Source organism: Pelodiscus sinensis, chromosome 5, assembly GCF_052426305.1.
Source record: "Pelodiscus sinensis isolate ZL-2025 chromosome 5, ASM5242630v1, whole genome shotgun sequence".
NCBI lineage: Eukaryota > Metazoa > Chordata > Testudines > Trionychidae > Pelodiscus > Pelodiscus sinensis.
The window spans coordinates 38,689,076-38,706,901 of record NC_143056.1 but is presented as its reverse complement, the minus strand read 5'-3'; the positions used below and the strand labels follow the sequence as shown (position 1 = coordinate 38,706,901).

General features: G+C 46.9%; 1 protein-coding gene across 5 annotated transcripts in view; it reads right to left on the bottom strand.

The window, feature by feature from the left end:
• STON2 (stonin 2) overlaps positions 1-17,826 on the bottom strand; it is a 132,668-nt gene that overhangs the window by 25,399 nt on the left and 89,443 nt on the right. The window lies entirely within an intron of this gene.

Here is a 17,826-nt window from a genome sequence, read left to right as displayed (position 1 = left end):
TCTATTTTTGACCACACATGTCCTTTATTTTGTACATCAGGAAGGGGGTCTAGGGAGGGGTAAGTGGAAGGAGGTGTGGGAGGAATGGGGTATGAGCCCCCGATGGGGAGGACTGGGCTGGCTCTGCGGACTTCTGGGGGTGGAAGCTCTCCTGCAGCCCCCCAATTGCTCCCTCTCCCCAGATGGCAGCCTGCGGCAAGTGCAGCCGGTCTGATGGCTGAGTGCTGTGATGTGCCCAGTGTGGGTACTCTGGGCAATCCAAGCCAGGACTGCTTTGCAAGCGGGGAACCCCTGAGAACTGTCTGTCCGGAGTGGGGGTCGGGACCCTTTAAGCACAGCTAATTCAAACTAGTTTTTTAGTCTGGATGCGTTAGTTCGAATTAGCTTAGTTCGAATTAACTAATTCGAACTAAGTTAGTTCGAATTAGCGCTGTAGTGTAGACATACCCTGAGGGACCCAGTTCCAGTCACCTTGGCTACGTCTACACGGCAGGCTTCTTTCAGAAGAAGCTTTTCTGGAAGGCTGTGTCCAGACTCAGGGGTTTTTTCGAAAAAAGTAGCCTTTTTTCGAAAAAACCTCACCTGCGTCTAGACTGCAGCCGCGTTCTTTCGAAATTAAATCGAAAGAACGCGGCTTTTCTTTCGATGGCGGTAAACCTCAATTTACGAGGAAGAACGCCTTCTTTTGAAAGTTCCTCTTTCGAAAGAAGGTGTTCTTGAATGTAAATAGGGCTTCTTCGAAAGAGAGCATCCAGACTCACTGGGTGCTTTCTTTCGAAAAAGCAAGCCGCTTTTTCGAAAGTTCAACGTGCAGTCTAGACGCTCTCTTTCGAAAGAGCCTCTTTCGAAAGTATCTTTCGAAAGAGCCTCTTTCGAAAGAGGCTTGCAGTCTAGACATAGCCGAAGAGATCTTCTGAAAAAACTTATTTTAAAAGAGAGCATCCACACAGCAAAAGCACATCCAAAAAGCAATCTGCTTTTTCGAAAGATAATGTCCACATTGATTGGACACTATCTCTCATTTAAGTTGTGATTACTATGGATGGAGTGGCCACCAGAGCACTTGTGCTTTTTCCTGCAGGCCTCTTCTTTCGAAAAAAAAAACAAACCCTGTTCCCCATCCACACGCACCTTTTTCCGAAAGCTCTTTTGGAAAAAGGCTTTTTCCTCAGAGAAAGAGGTTTACCGCTGTTGGAAAAAAACCCTGCTTTCTTTCAACTTTCTGTTGAAAGAACATAATTGCAGTGTGGACATAAGTGTAGTTTTTCTGGAAAAATGGCTGTTTTTCCAGAAAAACTCTGCAGTGTAGACATACCTCTTTAAAGGGACAGAGAAAAAGTGAAAAGAAATGAAGAAAAGAATGATAGCTAAGAGCATACCTTCCTTCTCTCTCTCTCAAACAAAAACCAAATCTAAAGACAGAAAACACCACCTACCACATTGCAGTCATTTTTTGTCATTTTTTTCTTTGTAGCTTTCTTCTTTATTCCCTCTCTCCTTTCACTCCTTCTCTCTCTTTTGTTCCTTCTCTTCCTCCTTTCTTGTTCTTTCCTTTCTGCCCCCCCTCCCCCATGTGCTTTTGAATTGTTGAATCCAAGGGGAAGAGGGAGTGAAAGTATTAGAAGGTCTTTTATCTTCCACTCCCACCCCATCTCCATGTGCTTTGGCTGCTCTATTGCTGCTAGCATTAAAGCACATGGACAAAGATCATACACACTGGAAAAAGGTGCCTGAATGACATACATTGCACAGGAGACATTCAGCAAGGCTGTTTCCTTGGCCTGCCCAATCAGCCCTATGATGTCTGTGAAATATTTCTCAGGGACTACCAATGTTTCTCAGGCTATGAACTACCATTGTAGGAATGCTTAAAAGCAAGGTATATGTCCAGCCTGTATTATATACGCTTTCCCCACAGTCTCTTAGTCTAGCACATGATTTTTGACTGTAACAGCTTCTATTTTGCTAGACCCAGTCTCCCCACACACAGCTCTGCTAACAAATCTGACCCGCACCCTCTGCTAGTCCAGTGCAGGGTGTTTCTCGATAGATCCCAGTGGCGGTGAATTGGGTAGTGGTGTTTACATTCAGAAAACATGCACTTGGGAATGTTCTGAGGTTGACACATCTAATCTCCATTAGCTTGGAGAGTAGGATTACAGAAGCTGATCACAAAGATGGGCATCCTGTCTGGAATTATCATCTACTGCTGCACCATGGGGTCACCATACTTAACATACAGAAATGTCAATATAACTACCTCTTAAAATTGCATCAAAATGCAGATTATGTAGAGACTGTAAATACCACATTTTGTTGCTGCCTATGTTTGCATGGTGAGCAACTTTGGTATCATATCTGCTTACTGCTTTGACAAAAGCAAGCATTTAAAGTACTGTTATCCCCTTGGAGGAGAGAGCTTGATTCTCATCTTCCTCACCCATCATCAGTAAAATCTAAGTGTTAAATTCAGATCCCAACTGTTGTCTACTAAATTTAATACAGAAGTCAGGAGTCCTGGATTTTAGTTCTGGCTGTGCCACAATGCGACCCCGGGGCACTTTACATTTTTGGGCCTCTGCTACGCCATCAGTACTGAAGGACAATGACACTTACTCAACCTTGTAAAACACTTCGAGATCTACAGCTAGAACAAGTTATAGCATTTCATAATTACTGATGACTGTGTCTGAAGAAAAGAGAATCCAACTAGTATTTCACATCCCAGTTTAATAATACTATTATAACAACACACAGCTCATACATTCTTTGTCTCTGATCTGTCTCAAAGTGCTTCATAAAAGAAAGAGTCACTATCTCAATCATGGATGGTGGGTGAAGGTCGGTCCAGGGGAGGGAAGTCCCCAGCCCTGCCTCCAGTCCTGACCCTTTAACCCAGCCCTGCCCCCAGGAGCCAAGCCATGCCTCCTTCCCCCCCCCCCCCCCGCCATAGCACCATGGGAGGGTGAGAGTGAGAGCCCTAGCCTCCTTGGCCCTGGAACACAGGAGGCCAATTGGTGTATGGCCCCAGTCTCGCCGGCCCCGGAGCATGGGGAGGGCAGGCAGCATGCATTGCCAGTCTCCCTAGTCCTGGAGCATGGGGAGGGTGGACAGCATGTGGCCCCAGCATCCTTGGCCCCAGAGCACAGGGAGGGCAGGTGGTGCATGGCCCCAGCCTCCCTGGCTCCAGAGCCCGAAGAAGGCAGAAGGCACATGGCCCCAGCCTCCTTGGCACTGGAGCACGGGGAGGGCGGGCAGTGCATGGGCCAGCCTCCACATCCCTAGAGCGGGAGGGCGCTCTGGAGCAGCAACATTCTTCCCCCAGTACTGTAGGCCTTCTGGGGGCAGAGTGCAGGTGGGGCCAGGCTGGTGGTTTGGGAAGACAATGCCTTCCCTCACTTATGATACTTGGCACCCATGATCTCAGTTTATCAGATTTCCTCCTCACCTTGCAAACTCAAGCAGATCTTAGTTTTAGCTTTGCACACAAGATGGAACTCTTGTACAACTCCTAAACACAGTTCCTGCTTCAGGGAGGGTGGTACATACTTCATAGTCCCTGTATAAACTTCCACCCCAAGTCTATACATGGATTTGGTGAGAAAGGAGAAAGAGTGACTTTTACTTCTTTACCCTTCTCCCAAACCAGCTTCAAAGCTTTTTTTTTTTTTTAATTACCAAGTACAAAACTGACTTCAGTGAGAACTGTCCTGCTTCTCACTAGTTCCCAACCCCACACTGCTAAACTTCTCTATGGGTAGCTTCCTCAGTGGCCAGTCAGCAAGCACATATCTGCTTGAAAAGAGCAAGGGAAATATGAAAATGTGTTAAAGAGGTTCACAATTTTTCAGTAATTTTCATTTCGGGATTTCTTGTTTCTTTTATGACTAGTGACATTTACATGCAAACAGGGTCTTTTTTTTTTTTTTTTTGGTTATGAGTTCACCTGATCCTAAGGCTTATTTCCCATCTATGGTTATAATATGTCATTTGTTGTATCACAGTCACTGACTTGCAGAAACCAACTGTGATGCCAGAAACAAAGGATTAAGACCTCAGGTGGGTGGGGAGTGGAAGACAAAAAGAGATCCTGATTTCATATAAAAGAAGTATAGGCCAGCACGCCCATCTGTCAGAGTTTTCCTATAGTGTATAAGGAGGACTTTTCAAAAATGGAATTGCTTTTGTGATACAGGAGTCTAAAAATGCAGCCAAAATTATTTTTAAATGGCAGTTTTATAACTTTAAATTCCTTGATTTGTTCGTTTATTTTATTTTAGAGGAAAATCATGGCAAATTAGTATTTGATTCCGGTCTTATGTAAAGAGATCACATCATGGAGTTGGGAGGCAAGGCCATGCTTATCCTACTCTGAAATCAAATTCAATACAGTGTTCAGTTGCCAAATTGGAGGGAGTCCAGATAAGGGCTGGCAGAATTACACCAACAAGGAGAACTAAACAGGCATAGTTTGGCTAACAACAACAAAAGGGTGGGGGAATATTATCACACTCTACAACTACTTAAAGGATGTAAATATGGACCAGGGAGATAACTTATTTAGCTTGATCTCTTGGGTTATAACTAAGGGGAGGGGCATAAAATTAAGGAATAAGTATCAGGAAAAACTTCCCAAGAACTGGATGTAATAGCCTGTGAAACAGATTCCCAAGGGGCCATTTATAATTAGAAAATTACAATTTACAATTAGACAAGCATCACTGGATCAATACGTTGTGGGGAACAATCTTGAACAGGCCAGAGAATGGGTAAATTGGGACGAAATGGGATTGTTTCCATCTCTAGTTTGGATGAATTTACAAATTAGTTTGATCTTTTTTTTAACACAAAGGGAATATTTTCATTCCAAGGCTATGTCTAGACTGCAAGGCTCTTTCGAAAGAGGCTGTTTCGAAAGATACTTTCGAAACAGCCTCTTTCGAAAGAGAGCGTCTAGACTGCACGCGGAACTTTCGAAAAAATCGGCTTGCTTTTTCGAAAGAAAGCACCCAGTGAGTCTGGATGCTCTCTTTCGAAGAAGCCCTATTTACATTCAAGAACGCCTTCTTTCAAAAGAGGAACTTTCGAAAGAAGGCGTTCTTCCTCGTGCAATGAGGTTTACCGCCGTCGAAAGAAAAGCCGCGTTCTTTTGATTTAATTTCGAAAGAACGCGGCTGCAGTCTAGACGCAGGTGAAGTTTTTTCGAAAAAAGGCTACTTTTTTCGAAAAAACCCCTGAGTCTGGACACAGCCCAAGATACAAAACATCAGCATTCCAAATTGAAAGTCAAAGAGAACCTTCAGTACAGTGACACTTTGAAAGATGTGGCTAAAAGCATATCCTATTAGCTGAAGAGATAAGAGTAGCACTTTGCCACTCTGAAGGAATAGCTGGATTTGATTTAAGTGTGTTAATATTTCCACAGCACAAGACTGCTGACAGAGAGCAGAAGACCTGACTAAGAATGAATTAGAAATGAGAAAGATTAGTTCTGTACGGGTATGTCTACACTACAAAATTAATTCAAACTAACGGACGTTAGTTCGAATGAACTTTGATAGGCGCTACACTAGCGCTCCGTTAGTTCGAACTTAATTCGAACTAGCGAAGCGCTTAGTTCGAATTAGGTAAACCTCATTCCACGAGGACTAAGCCTAGTTTGAACTTACTAGTTCGAATTAAGAGGTGTGTAGCCCCTTAATTCGAACTAGTGGGAGGCTAGCCCTCCCCAGCTTTCCCTGGTGGCCACTCTGGCCAACACCAGGGAAACTCTATTGCCCCCCCTCCCGGCCACAGACCGGCTACGATGCCTGTGCCAGGTGCAAGCCTGCCAGCACCCAGCCAGCAGACCCTGCACCTGGCACAGCTCGAGCCAGCCACCCGATGCCCCCCAGCTCTCCCCCTCTTCCCGGGACCAGGCTGGCGGCTCCCGGGAGCTTGCCCAGGACCACAAGAGGCGGGCACCCGCCTGGTCCAGTGCAGACATCGTGGACCTCGTCCACGACCGCCGCACTAGGCACAGGAAAGCGGCCGTCTAGGGCAGGAGAGCTGCCAGCCTGACCACCCAGGAGCAGGTGTGCATGAAAAACAAGGTGGTCCACTGAGACCCCCGACCCTGAGCCCTGAGCTTACAATGGCCGTACTGGGTCAGACCAAAGGTCCATCTAGCCCAGTAGCCTGTCTGCCGACAGCGGCCAACCCTAGGGACCCTGGAGGGGATGGACCAAAGACAGTGACCAAGCCATTTGTCTCGTGCCATCCCTCTCCAGCCTTCCACAAACTTTGGGCAGGGACACCACTCCTACCCCCTGGCTAATATCACTCCATGGACCCAACCTCCATGACTTGATCTCACTTCTCTTTAAACTCTGTTCTAGTTGTAGCCTTCACAGCCTCCTGCAGCAAGGAGTTCCACAGGTTAACTATTTGCTTTGTGAAGAACAACTTTCTGTTACTAGTTTGAAGCCTGCTACCCATTCCTTTCCTTTGGTGTCCTCTAGTCCTTCTATTATGGGAACTAATGAAGAACTTTTCTGTATGCACCCTTTCCACCCTACTCGTGCTTTTATAGACCTCTATCATATCCCCCCCTCCATTTCCTCTTTTCTAAGCTGAGAAGTCCCAGTCTCTTTAGCCTCTCTTCATATGGGACCTGTTCCAAACCTCTGATCATTGTAGTTGCCCTCCCCTCTCCCACCCTCTCTCTTCCCCTCTCCCACCTCCTTTTCCCAGTCTCCCCCAGTTTTGTTCAATAAAGAGATTCCATTTTTGAACACAATTGTCCTTTATTTTGTACATCAGGAAGGGGGTCTAGGGAGGGGTAAGTGGAAGGAGGAGAGGGAGGAATGGGGTACGAGCCCCCGATGGGGAGGACTAGGCTGGCTCTGCGGGCTTCTGGGGATGGAAGCTCTCCTGCAGCCCCCCAATTGCCCCCTCTCCCCAGATGGCAGCCTGCGGCAAGTGCAGCCGGTCTGATGGCCGAGTGCTGTGATGTGCCCAGTGTGGGTACTCTGGGCAATCCAAGCCAGTACTGCTTTGCAAGGGGGGCACCCCTGAGAACTGTCTGTCTGGGGTGGGGGTCGGGTCCCTTTAAGCACAGCCCTCGGCTAGCCTGAGACAGCAGTTCCACACTCGAAGTCCTTATCTGATGCCCTGCCGGCACTGCTTCCGGCCATCCTTAACCCCGGTTCAGGGTCCACTCTGTGTGGACATGCTAGTTTGAATTAGCAAAACACTAATTCAAAGTAGTTTTTTAGTCTGGATGCGTTAGTTCGAATTAGCTTAGTTCGAATTAACTAATTCGAACTAAGTTAGTTCGAATTAGCGCTGTAGTGTAGACATACCCTACTAAAGCAAATCAAAATACAGTAAAACTCCATTGGTCCGGCATCCAATGGTCCGGCACTCCTGATGGTCCGGCACCATCTGGAGCCCAGAAGTGCTCCGGGCAGCTGGACAATTGGAGCTGCTCTGCCCCAGGCTTCCCTGATTCAGCTGCTGCAGAAACTGACCAGCGGCTGACTCGGAGATGCTCAGGGCAGAGCAGCTCTGCCCCCAGCTTCTCTGAGTCAGCCGCTGGTCAGTTTCAGCAGAGGCTGACTTGGGGACGCCTGGGGCAGAGCAGCTGGGGTGCTGCCGGGTTGGTCCCGCAGCACCGAGGGGTGCATCCCCCCCCATTCCACCCCAGACCTCTCATAGCCCCCCCCCCTTCTGATAGTCCGGCATATCTGATAATCTGGCACCCCCTGGGTCCTAAAGGTGCTGGATTATCGGAAGTTTACTGTAATCATAATATAGCAATCAAGCCCTTTTGCTGCTCTTGCTTAATGTGCTTTGTTTCTGCGAAGCAAATGACTTTTATAGGTATATTTTTAGCCAAAATTAAAATGTTTTGAATTCCAGCCCAGTTGCCAAATATCTCACTACATATTTTAGAAATGTGCATCTGTATGTTTGTCCATCCGTCTGTGAGTCTATTTGTTCAAGAGCTCCTCCTAAACAGTAAGGGCTAGGAACACCAAGTTTGGTATGCAGCTTCTTCTTATCATAACTTAAAACAAGATAAGGGTTTGGCTGTGCCAGGACAATGGGATGTGCCTGGAATTTGATTGTTTTTCATAAAATGGAAAGGGATGGGAGGGTTTTTCATAAAATGGAAAGGGACAGTCATACCCCAGCCAGAGGACACGCGCCTCTCCCCCAGCTGTGTCTGCTGTAGTGGCTACAGACAGATGCTTCTTACCTGGCCCCAAGCTGCTGTTGTGAGAGGGTTGGGGCTGTCCTCTCTCCCTGGGGAAGCCTGCATACTGAACCCCTCATCCCCATCCCCACCCCAGAATAATGATTTTTAAATAAAGAAAAACAAAACTTTTGTAGTAAGGACCCAAGCAATACTGGGTAAATCTTCTAGCTAGTGGATACATCCACATAGAACATTCTTGGCATGCCACTAAAAATCTGGGCAGTCTAGTGAAAAGCCTCTACAGTGCTATGAAATGTCCAGGTCGAGGCCCCTTGCTGTATTAACTGCACCTTTCATAAGCTTCTTTCTGTTGGACTGACTCTACAAGGTCAGCAAGTAGCAGCAGCAAAAGGTTTAACATTTCAGTGTTATAAACTAAGAACGGTACTAAACAAGAAAATGGAACATCATCTTGCTGTGTGTTCCAAGCTTCTTACAATACACTACCTGGGATTGGAGTAATTGATTTGCTTTATTGCTTCATTTAATTTTTTCTCTATTTAATTTTTCTTTTGGCCTGAATCCTCTTAGTTTAGCAGCCACTGAGTGTCATGTTACCTATATCTGCCAGCCACCTGGTTGAGGAACTGATGCCCTGTAAACTCTTCCTGGATTTCGTAGCATTCAAAGAGAATCCTCTGAACTGTCATTCATGCTTAAAATCGACACTTTACACTCAAATTTGAATAAAGGCGCTAATAATCTTACCCATTACAAAGACAGCTTCCCCAATTATCACCTCTAATATCATTAGCTCACAGACATTTACCTCCTCCCCTCCATCCCCCTTCTGTTCTGAAATTTGATTTGTCCTTTTCAGATGTGTTAATTTTTTTAAATTGTATCCTTTGGTATATATGGTTGTGACAATTTTCTTCCACTATTTGATCTGAGGAAGTGGGTCTGGCCCACGAAAGCTCATCACCTATTAAACCATCTTGTTAGTCTTTTAAAGTGCTACATAGTCCTGTTTTTTGTTTCATAGGTAGGAAGAGGCTCTCAAAGGCATTAAATCCCTTGAAATTAAGAGAGTTCTACATAGAAATATTGCTGTGGAAATTGGACTAACTGTAAAACCTTGGATTTTCATTGCATATAATCGACAGCATAAGTGCCAGTAGCATACACAAGGGAACTTACACATTGGATGCCAATATATTCTTCTCACTGATGTTAGATATGTAGATATGGAAATCACTTTAGGCTTACTCTTTATCAGAAAAGGTATAATTATGCTAGTTCCCCAAACAAAATAAGCTACACTGGCAAAAGCACTTTTTTTTATTTTTGCTGGTATAACTATGTAAAACAAACAAAAATCACACTCTTAACTGACATTATTTCACTGAGAAAAAAATGTAGTGCCAATCTGGCCTTAGTGAATGAACCCAATACTGAGGAAGCTAAAGGTGACAGCTTCAGTTTACATATAAGCAATGACAGGAAAGAAAAAAGTACAGAAAAGGCCGAGATGGGTGAAATCTAGCATTAGATTGTTGGGTATTTATTTGAGTGTGGCATGAGAACCTAAGAATTTTCATATTTGGACTGACAATTGCCAGTCTCAGAGCTTCAGTGAAGTGTATAGAACACGGCAGTTGGAATGAATCATCCCGTCTGCCCCTCCCAGTCTTCGGGCAGTACAGAGGTTGAGGATCGCCCTGAGAATGGGGCTGACATCCCTGACCATTGTGGATAATATCTATTGATGAACCTATCCTCCATTAATTTATCTATTTTTTAAAACCCAGTTACACTTCTGGCAATCACATATCATAGCAATGAGTTCCACAGGTTAACTGGGTGTTGAGTGGAAAAAGTGCTTCTTCTTGTTTGTATTAAACCTGCTGCTTATTATTTTATTGGGTGACACCTGGTTTTTGTATTGTGGGAAAGGGTACACAATACTTCTCTATTCATTTTTTCCACACCATTTATGATTTTATAGACTATCACATCCCTTCTTAATAGTCTTTTTACTAATAGAACAGTTCTAATCATTAGTTATTTTCCTAAGCATCATTTTCCAGATAAAAGTCCTATGTACCAAGATGATCAGTGAGTGTGTGTCCAGTCATTCATTCTAGTCTAGTAGGGGATCTGGAAGTTTTGGAAACTTCCAAATGGAGGCAGCACAGTTCAGTGGATAGACCACTGGACATTAAGGACAACCTGGGCTCTATTCCTAGCTCTGCCACTCACCAGTTGTGTGACTATCACTTCAGCTCCCTTTGCTTCTATTTCTCTTTCCATTTTTTGCCTATCTTGTGCAATTAGATCATAAGCTCTTTGGGTAAAGTATTGTCTCATATTTAATTACAATGTCTATTGCAATAAGGACCCAATCTTAACTGGGGACTCTAGGCACTACTTGAATACAAATAATTAATAAAAATCCATTTTATAATAGGGAGTGTTTGCTCTGCTGATTTTTAGTTGTAAAACACTTCAGAACCTCTCTTCTCTAATACAGGCAGTCCCCGGGTTACGTACAAGATAGGGACTGTAGGTTTGTTCTTAAGTTGAATCTGTATGTAAGTCGGAACTGGCGTCCAGATTCAGACACTGCTGAAACTGACCGCCAGTTCTGACTTACATACAGAATCAACTTAAGAACCCCAGGCGTCCCCAAGTCAGCTGCTGCTGAAACTGATCAGCAGCTGATTCCAGGAAGCCCGGGGCAGAGCAACTCTGCCTGGGGCTTCCTGTAGTCAGCGCTGGTCAGTTTCAGCAGAAGCTGACTTGGGGACGCCTGGGGCAGAGCAGCTGGGGTGCTACTGGACCAACCCAGCAGCACCCCATCTGCTCTGCCCCAGACGTCCTGATTCAGCCGCTGCTGAAACTGACCAGCAGCGGCTGAATCAGGACCTGGGGCAGAGCAGCTGGGGTGCTGCTGGGTTGGTCCAGTAGTGCCCACGGGCGCTGCAGGACAAATCGGCAGCGCCCCAGCTGCTCTGCCCCAGAGTCCAAAACAAAAGCCTGGTCTGCTGGGGGGGGGGGGGGGAGCACACTAGCTGCGCCCCCCCCCCCCCCCCAGCAGACCAGGGACACGGGGAGCAGAGCCGCAGCGGCAGCGGGGTGCCGTGCCTCTGAGGCTTTGCTCTGGCAAAGCCTCAGAGGCGAGGGACCCCGCCACGGCTGCGGCTTCAGTCTGGGTGCCTGTGGTCTGCTGGGGACGGTCCCCAGCAGACCACAGGCACCCGGACTGAAGCCGCAGCCGCGGGGGGTCCCGCGCCTCTGAGGCTTTGCCAGAGCAAAGCCTCAGAGGCGCGGGGAACCGCCGCTGCTGCCGCTCCAGTCTGGGTGCCTGTGGTCTGCTGGGGACGGTCCCCAGCAGACCACAGGCACCCGGACTGAAGCCGCAGCCGCGGGGGGGTCCCGCGCCTCTGAGGCTTTGCCAGAGCAAAGCCTCAGAGGCCCGGGGAACCGCCGCTGCTGCCGCTTCAGTCAAAGCGGCAGCAGCGGCGGTTCCCTGCGCCTCTGAGGCTTTGCTCTGGCAAAGCCTCAGAGGCGCGGGACCCCCCCGCGGCTGCGGCTTCAGTCCGGGTGCCTGTGGTCTGCTGGGGACCGTCCCCAGCAGACCACAGGCACCCAGACTGGAGCGGCAGCAGCGGCGGTTCCCCGCGCCTCTGAGGCTTTGCTCTGGCAAAGCCTCAGAAGCGCGGGAACCCGCCCGGTGCCCCTGATCTGCTGGAGACGGTCTCCAGCAGACCAGGGGCACCGGAGCAGCTTACGAACGGGGCTTTCTCGCCCCGACTTCCGGGGCGAGAAAGCTCCGTTCGTAAGTGCGGATCCGACGTAAGTCGGATCCGCATAAGTCGGGGACTGCCTGTAATTGAAGCCATGTGATACGTGTATGTTTTTCTTGTGAAAGATTTTCTTAAATCAGCATGCACCTCCTACCCCCCATCCCAAGTCTGGGGTTAAAATTACAATGCCAAACTCACTTGAAACAGAGGACTTGCCTGCGTGGTATGGTAAAGCCCCCCTTTAGAAGGGGGTGATTTGTAGATCAGTCTAACGTCCTGCACTCTAATTGCACCATATAGAACCTGCGGGTGCTTTGTAAAATGTACTTAGGGTGCTTGAAGGTAAAGTATGACTATGTTAATGCAAACTACCTTTTAGTTTGCACAAGCAGGGTCTACATGGTAGGGAGGTTTGAGTGTAAATGACTAACCATTTAACTGATAAGCAAATGCGTATTGGTTAATGGTGTCATTTACACTCAGCAAAGCCTCTTCCCTGGGAACTGGGTTGGCAAGGGCTGCCTGCTACACTCCCAGGTAGGAGGCTTTACTTTGGCAGCGAAGCCTCATCCCCAGGAGTGCTGTGTTGTGAGTTCTGCAGTATAAATCTAAGGCTTTCAGCACTTACACAATTACCCTCATACAGGATTTGTAACATCCCTATTACATGGCCCAGTTACAGGTCAACAAGTCAAAGTGCTTTACAAATAGTGCCTCTCTAGCCTGCTTTGCTGCGCTGAGTAGGTAAGCCCAGAGTAAGTAACACAGGATTTGCATGCAAAACCATAACGTGGCTTAGTTAAATATTTCAATTATTTCAGTGTGCCTGGGAAGAGTTTCAAGTTTGGCAGGAAGAGTGAACCCAGGACAGTTTTTGCAAACTGTCCTATTGAACCGGAGACGTTTTACTCTAATAGCAACGATGGGCTGGATGTTATTACCACAGACATCGGCCTAAATGTCTAAAGCTAAGGTAGGCAGCAGCAAAGGAAACTACTGTGGAAATGCCATCAACTCCCATCTCAGCTATGTGATAGCTGATGTGCCAGAAGTGCCCAGTCTGTGTGCTGCAGGCAATTGGTACAGAGGACTCAACATCCTGAGGTGCAGGGCTCCTTCCCTGCTCATTGACATTACTGGTAAAAGTGCCAACAAAGTCAGCAAAAGCTGCAACCCACCCGTCAGAGTCCTGTGCGTTTTTGATAAGTCCATGGAAGCTACTGTACTGTTGACAGTCCTGTTTCAATAGCCTTTTAACTCGCTGTTATTTAAAAACAAGGCAACCTTGAAAAATCTCAGTGTATGCTATGCCTTCACAAATCTAGTTCCCAAAACAAAATTCAAACAATTCCAGCACGGATTGGTTAAGTAGTTTTAAGCCTTTCCCCAGAACTTGTGGGTGATATTCAATAGGCTTTAAATCTCTTTAACTTCGCACCATCACAACAAGAGAATCATAGGTTTGCTAACTTTCTACTCAAATGAAACCGAACACTCTTATTCCACTCCTTATCTGATGCCCCACCTATGTTCTGTCCTTTCTCTAAGGCCTTCCCCCCTCACTCAACCTCCTTCCCTCTGTCATTCATTCTCTCTTCTCACTCGCTCATTTTCACTAGGCTCGCTCAGGGGGAGGAGGAGGGAGGAATCTGGCTTGGGGTGCAGGCTCTGGGGTGGGGCCAGAAATGAATTCAGAATTTGGAAGAGGCTCCTGGGTGAGGCAGTCGCTTGGGATGCAAAAGGGGTGTGGGCTTTGGCAGGGGGTGCAGACTCTGGGGTTGAGCTGTGGATGAGAGGTTTGGAGAGTAGGAGAGTGCTCCAGGTTGGGATCAAAGGGCTGGGAGGGGACTCCAGAGGGGGTCAGGGGTGCACTTACCTCAGGGATTCAGACTGCACTTACCTCAAGCAGCTCCCAGGAAGCAGCTGGCATGTCCCCCTTCTGGCTTGTATGTGGAGGCATGGACAGGCAAACCTGCGTGCTGCCCCATACGCAGGCACCATCCCCACAGCTTCCATTGGCCATGGTTCCCATCCAAAGGGAGCTGCGGGGACAGGGGCAGAGTGATGAGCTCCATGGGTGTCCCTATGTGTAGGAGTGAGAGGAGGGACATGTCATCTGCTTCCCAGAGCTGTGCAACGTGGAGGCTAGCAGGGAGTCTGCCAGCCCTGCTACCCTGTGCTGCCAACCGGATAGTCAATGACCTATTCAGCCATGTTGACCAGAGCTACCAGGATCGCTTTTTGACTAGGTATTTCAGCCAAAAACTGGACACCTGGTTATTCTAGAGAGTCACTGAGAAGCAGGAGGTCTGTTCTGTGATGGCTACTTTTGGTTGGAATTGGAAATGGCCTCGTATTTCTATTCTGGGCAAATGACTGGAGTGTTGTCCCTGCCCGCATACCCTGTCCTGTATAACAGAGCCACACAGTTCTGGTTGTTAGGGAACTTTCGAAGCCACATAAGTATTAGGGCAGAACTGCCCCTTATAAAATAGTCATGTGAATACAGGATTTGCTATTCCTAGAGTTTTAGAGGTGCTGCAGTCTAGCAACGGGATGGTGACTAGGGATATCAGCGTGTAGCTGGTTACATGATTAACTGATAAGCCTGGACTTACTGCTTAATCATAAGCACTTGGGGAGCTTTTAAGCCAGTCCCCTCCACATGCCGGCTCCTACAGAGCCACTCTCCTCTCCCCCCGCCTCGCTGCCTCTCATAGAGACAGCAGCACAGAGAGGAAGGTGAGTGCCGGTGCTCATGGGGAGCTGGCTTAAAAGCTGTTCTCCCCCCCCCCCCCACCTGCTCCTGCCCTGTGTGTAAATGTGTAACCTCTACAAAAATACAGCAGTTACATGTTTACACAAATAGATGATAATTAACATCCCTAATAGTGACCCACAGCTTAACTATATTTGGTCTCCAGTTTAGAGTCTACTGTTCTGGGTGATGACTTACATTTAATGAAATCAAATAATTCTTGTGCTCAATTCACTTAATGCAAATGACATTCTTGTGTATGACAAGACTGATGTTAGTCTGGAAACAGCCATTTAGGCAATTTTACTTCTACTGAGAACTGTCATGATTAATTCACATTAATCCATGCATTGGAACCACACTTAAGTAGTCACAAGCTCACTGCAGTAAATGGACTCTTTAGTATTTCAGATTAAAACTATTCTAGATTTGGTATGAAACTCCACTGTGCTTAACCAGGCCACTAAAGTAGGTACCTACATTTGGGCACCCAAATTAGCACCCAATTTAGCTACAGGTCTAGGAAGAGTATCTAAGGGTATGTCTACACTACAAAGTTAATTCGAACTAACAGACGTTAGTTCGAATTAACTTTGATAGGCGCTACACTAGTGATCCGCTAGTTCGAACTTAATTCGAACTAGTGGAGTGCTTAATTCGAACTAGGTAAACCTCATTCTACGAGGACTAACGCCTAGTTCGAATTAGCTAGTTCGAATTAAGGGCTGTGTAGCCGCGCTGTGTTGGATCATCTGATTGTCGGTACAGCGTGGCGGCCATTTTTATTTTAATGAAGCAGGGATTATTTAAATCCCCGCTTCATTGACTATGTCGAGTAAACTACTTTACATTGCTCCGTTGACGGAGCCATGTGATCTAGACACACTCTTAGTGATTTCTGTAGCTAGCACATTAACTTGTGGTTGAAGTACCAGTGGAATTTTTCTCTCAAGTGTAAGTATCCAAGTCAAGTGTCACAACAGGGACAAGACTGTGTAATAACAAGAGTGTGGTTTCTTTTGGACCTGTAATCGACACCAACTATTCTAAAGCAAAAGTGACGAGGAGTCCTGTGGCACCTTATAGACTAACTGAAGTGTAGGAGCATAAGCTTTCGTGGGCAAAGACCCACTTCGTCAGATGCATCTGACGAAGTGGGTCTTTGCCCACGAAAGCTTATGCTCCTACACTTCAGTTAGTCTATAAGGTGCCACAGGACTCCTCGTCACTTTTGCAGATTCAGACTAACACGGCTACCCCTCTGATACTATTCTAAAGCAGCTTTCCTTCTTTTCTCCATCTAAATTCCTGTATGCACTAGCACTCCATCTCAGGTGTACAGCTCTGTAGAACTCTCTTGTCAGTTAATTGGGCTAGTGACTAGTTTCTCTTTATTAATCTTGTAATGTGACTGATCTTCACAGGTTGCCATATTTACCATGAGTGCACAGTATCCAGTTTGTTCTGTAGATCAACTCAGTGCATTTCTATAAACTGGCCAGAAGGTGGTACATTAAGACCAACATAACAATGAAGTTAGGCTTATTGCAAAAACATTTATATTGTTAATACTGTACATGTACACAATTTGCAGAATATAGTAAGGCCCAATCCCAGGCCAAAGAATTTACACTCCAAGGGTATGTTTACACTGATGAAATGAGCTATTTCAAAGTAGCATTGAAATAAGATACGCAATTTGCGTAGCTCGAATTGCGTATCTTATTTCGCGTTACGGTGCTGTGTAGGTGCACCCTAAGTCACCTAACACACTTTTCAATCAGGTTATGACATACAGCGGGGTGCTGTTTAGTCCAGTTACAGACAGTGGCAAGTTACTTACACCTAATTCTCAAACAACTGACTTCATTCTTCAACTGGTGACTAATTTGCTCCAGAATGTTTCCAGCAGTCCAATCCACTAAATGACACTTCCACAATAGTTTTCAATCACAAAGACAGCTGCTGAGAATCAATCTTTCCCAGGTATGGCTTACTTGGGTCCCAGGACATAGGGTTGCCAGATGGTTTCAACAAAAATTCTGGACACACTTGACATGACATCACAATCGACATTGCATCTTATTTAGACAATCCTGGACATTTATATTTTCTCATTTTGTTTCCTGAACAGAAAGCTCAAATACTGGACTGTCCAGTTCAAAACTGGACACCTGGAAACCCTACCAGGACAGTGGTGGCAAGAGAACTCAAGCTCCCAATGGGCTACTATGCTAAGGCCTAGTACTTTTCTCATTGTTGACCTAGCCCCCATGCAGCCCTGTCAGCTGAAGTGATAGTGTGAACACTGGGTGTTTTTATCTGTGTATTGTGGTGGCAGCAGGTTTTGTAAGGACAGGGGATGGATTCAGGATCACAAGAAGCCCTGACTGAAGGCACGGGAGCATTCCTGGGGGTGGGGGTGTAGAAGGTAGTAAAAGAGGGCAGAGTGGATGCCCAGAGGGAAGAGTGTGAGAGCAGAAGTAGTGTGGGTCCAAGCCATGCCTTCTGGGAAGGGAGAAGCCTGGCTTATGGTATCTTGTGAATCCACTGGGCTTGGGAACAAAGCATTTAGAGATACATGTCTAGCTGACCTAGAGGCTCTGATGATAGCATTGCCAGGTTTTCGTTTTTCAACAGGAAAGTCCAGCAAAAAGGAGGACCTGGCAGTGCTGGAGTAACCAGTACCGGAGTAACTATAATCAGGCTCCCTGACTAGAGGGCAGGAAAAACAGCAGCTGCTGCTGGAGCCTGGAGGACCTGCTCTCTGCTCTGATGTTCAGGAAGAGAAGTGGCTGGCTGGTTTCCAGACCTGACTCCAGCCTCTCTGGCAGATAGGTACTAGCACTGCTCCTACCTGATTACGCCCCTGCCCCAGCCCCTGGCTTTGGAAACCAGCCCCTCTTCCACCCTGCTGTGTTTTAGTCCCTCTCTCCAGGGTGACTGACCTCTCTTCCCCACCCTGGTGTCCCCTGGCTTCTCACTCCAGGGCAACTGACCCCCATCCCCTGCTGTGCACTGGTCCCTCACTCCAAGGACCAATCCTCCCAACCATCCTGCCATGCTCCCACCCTGGG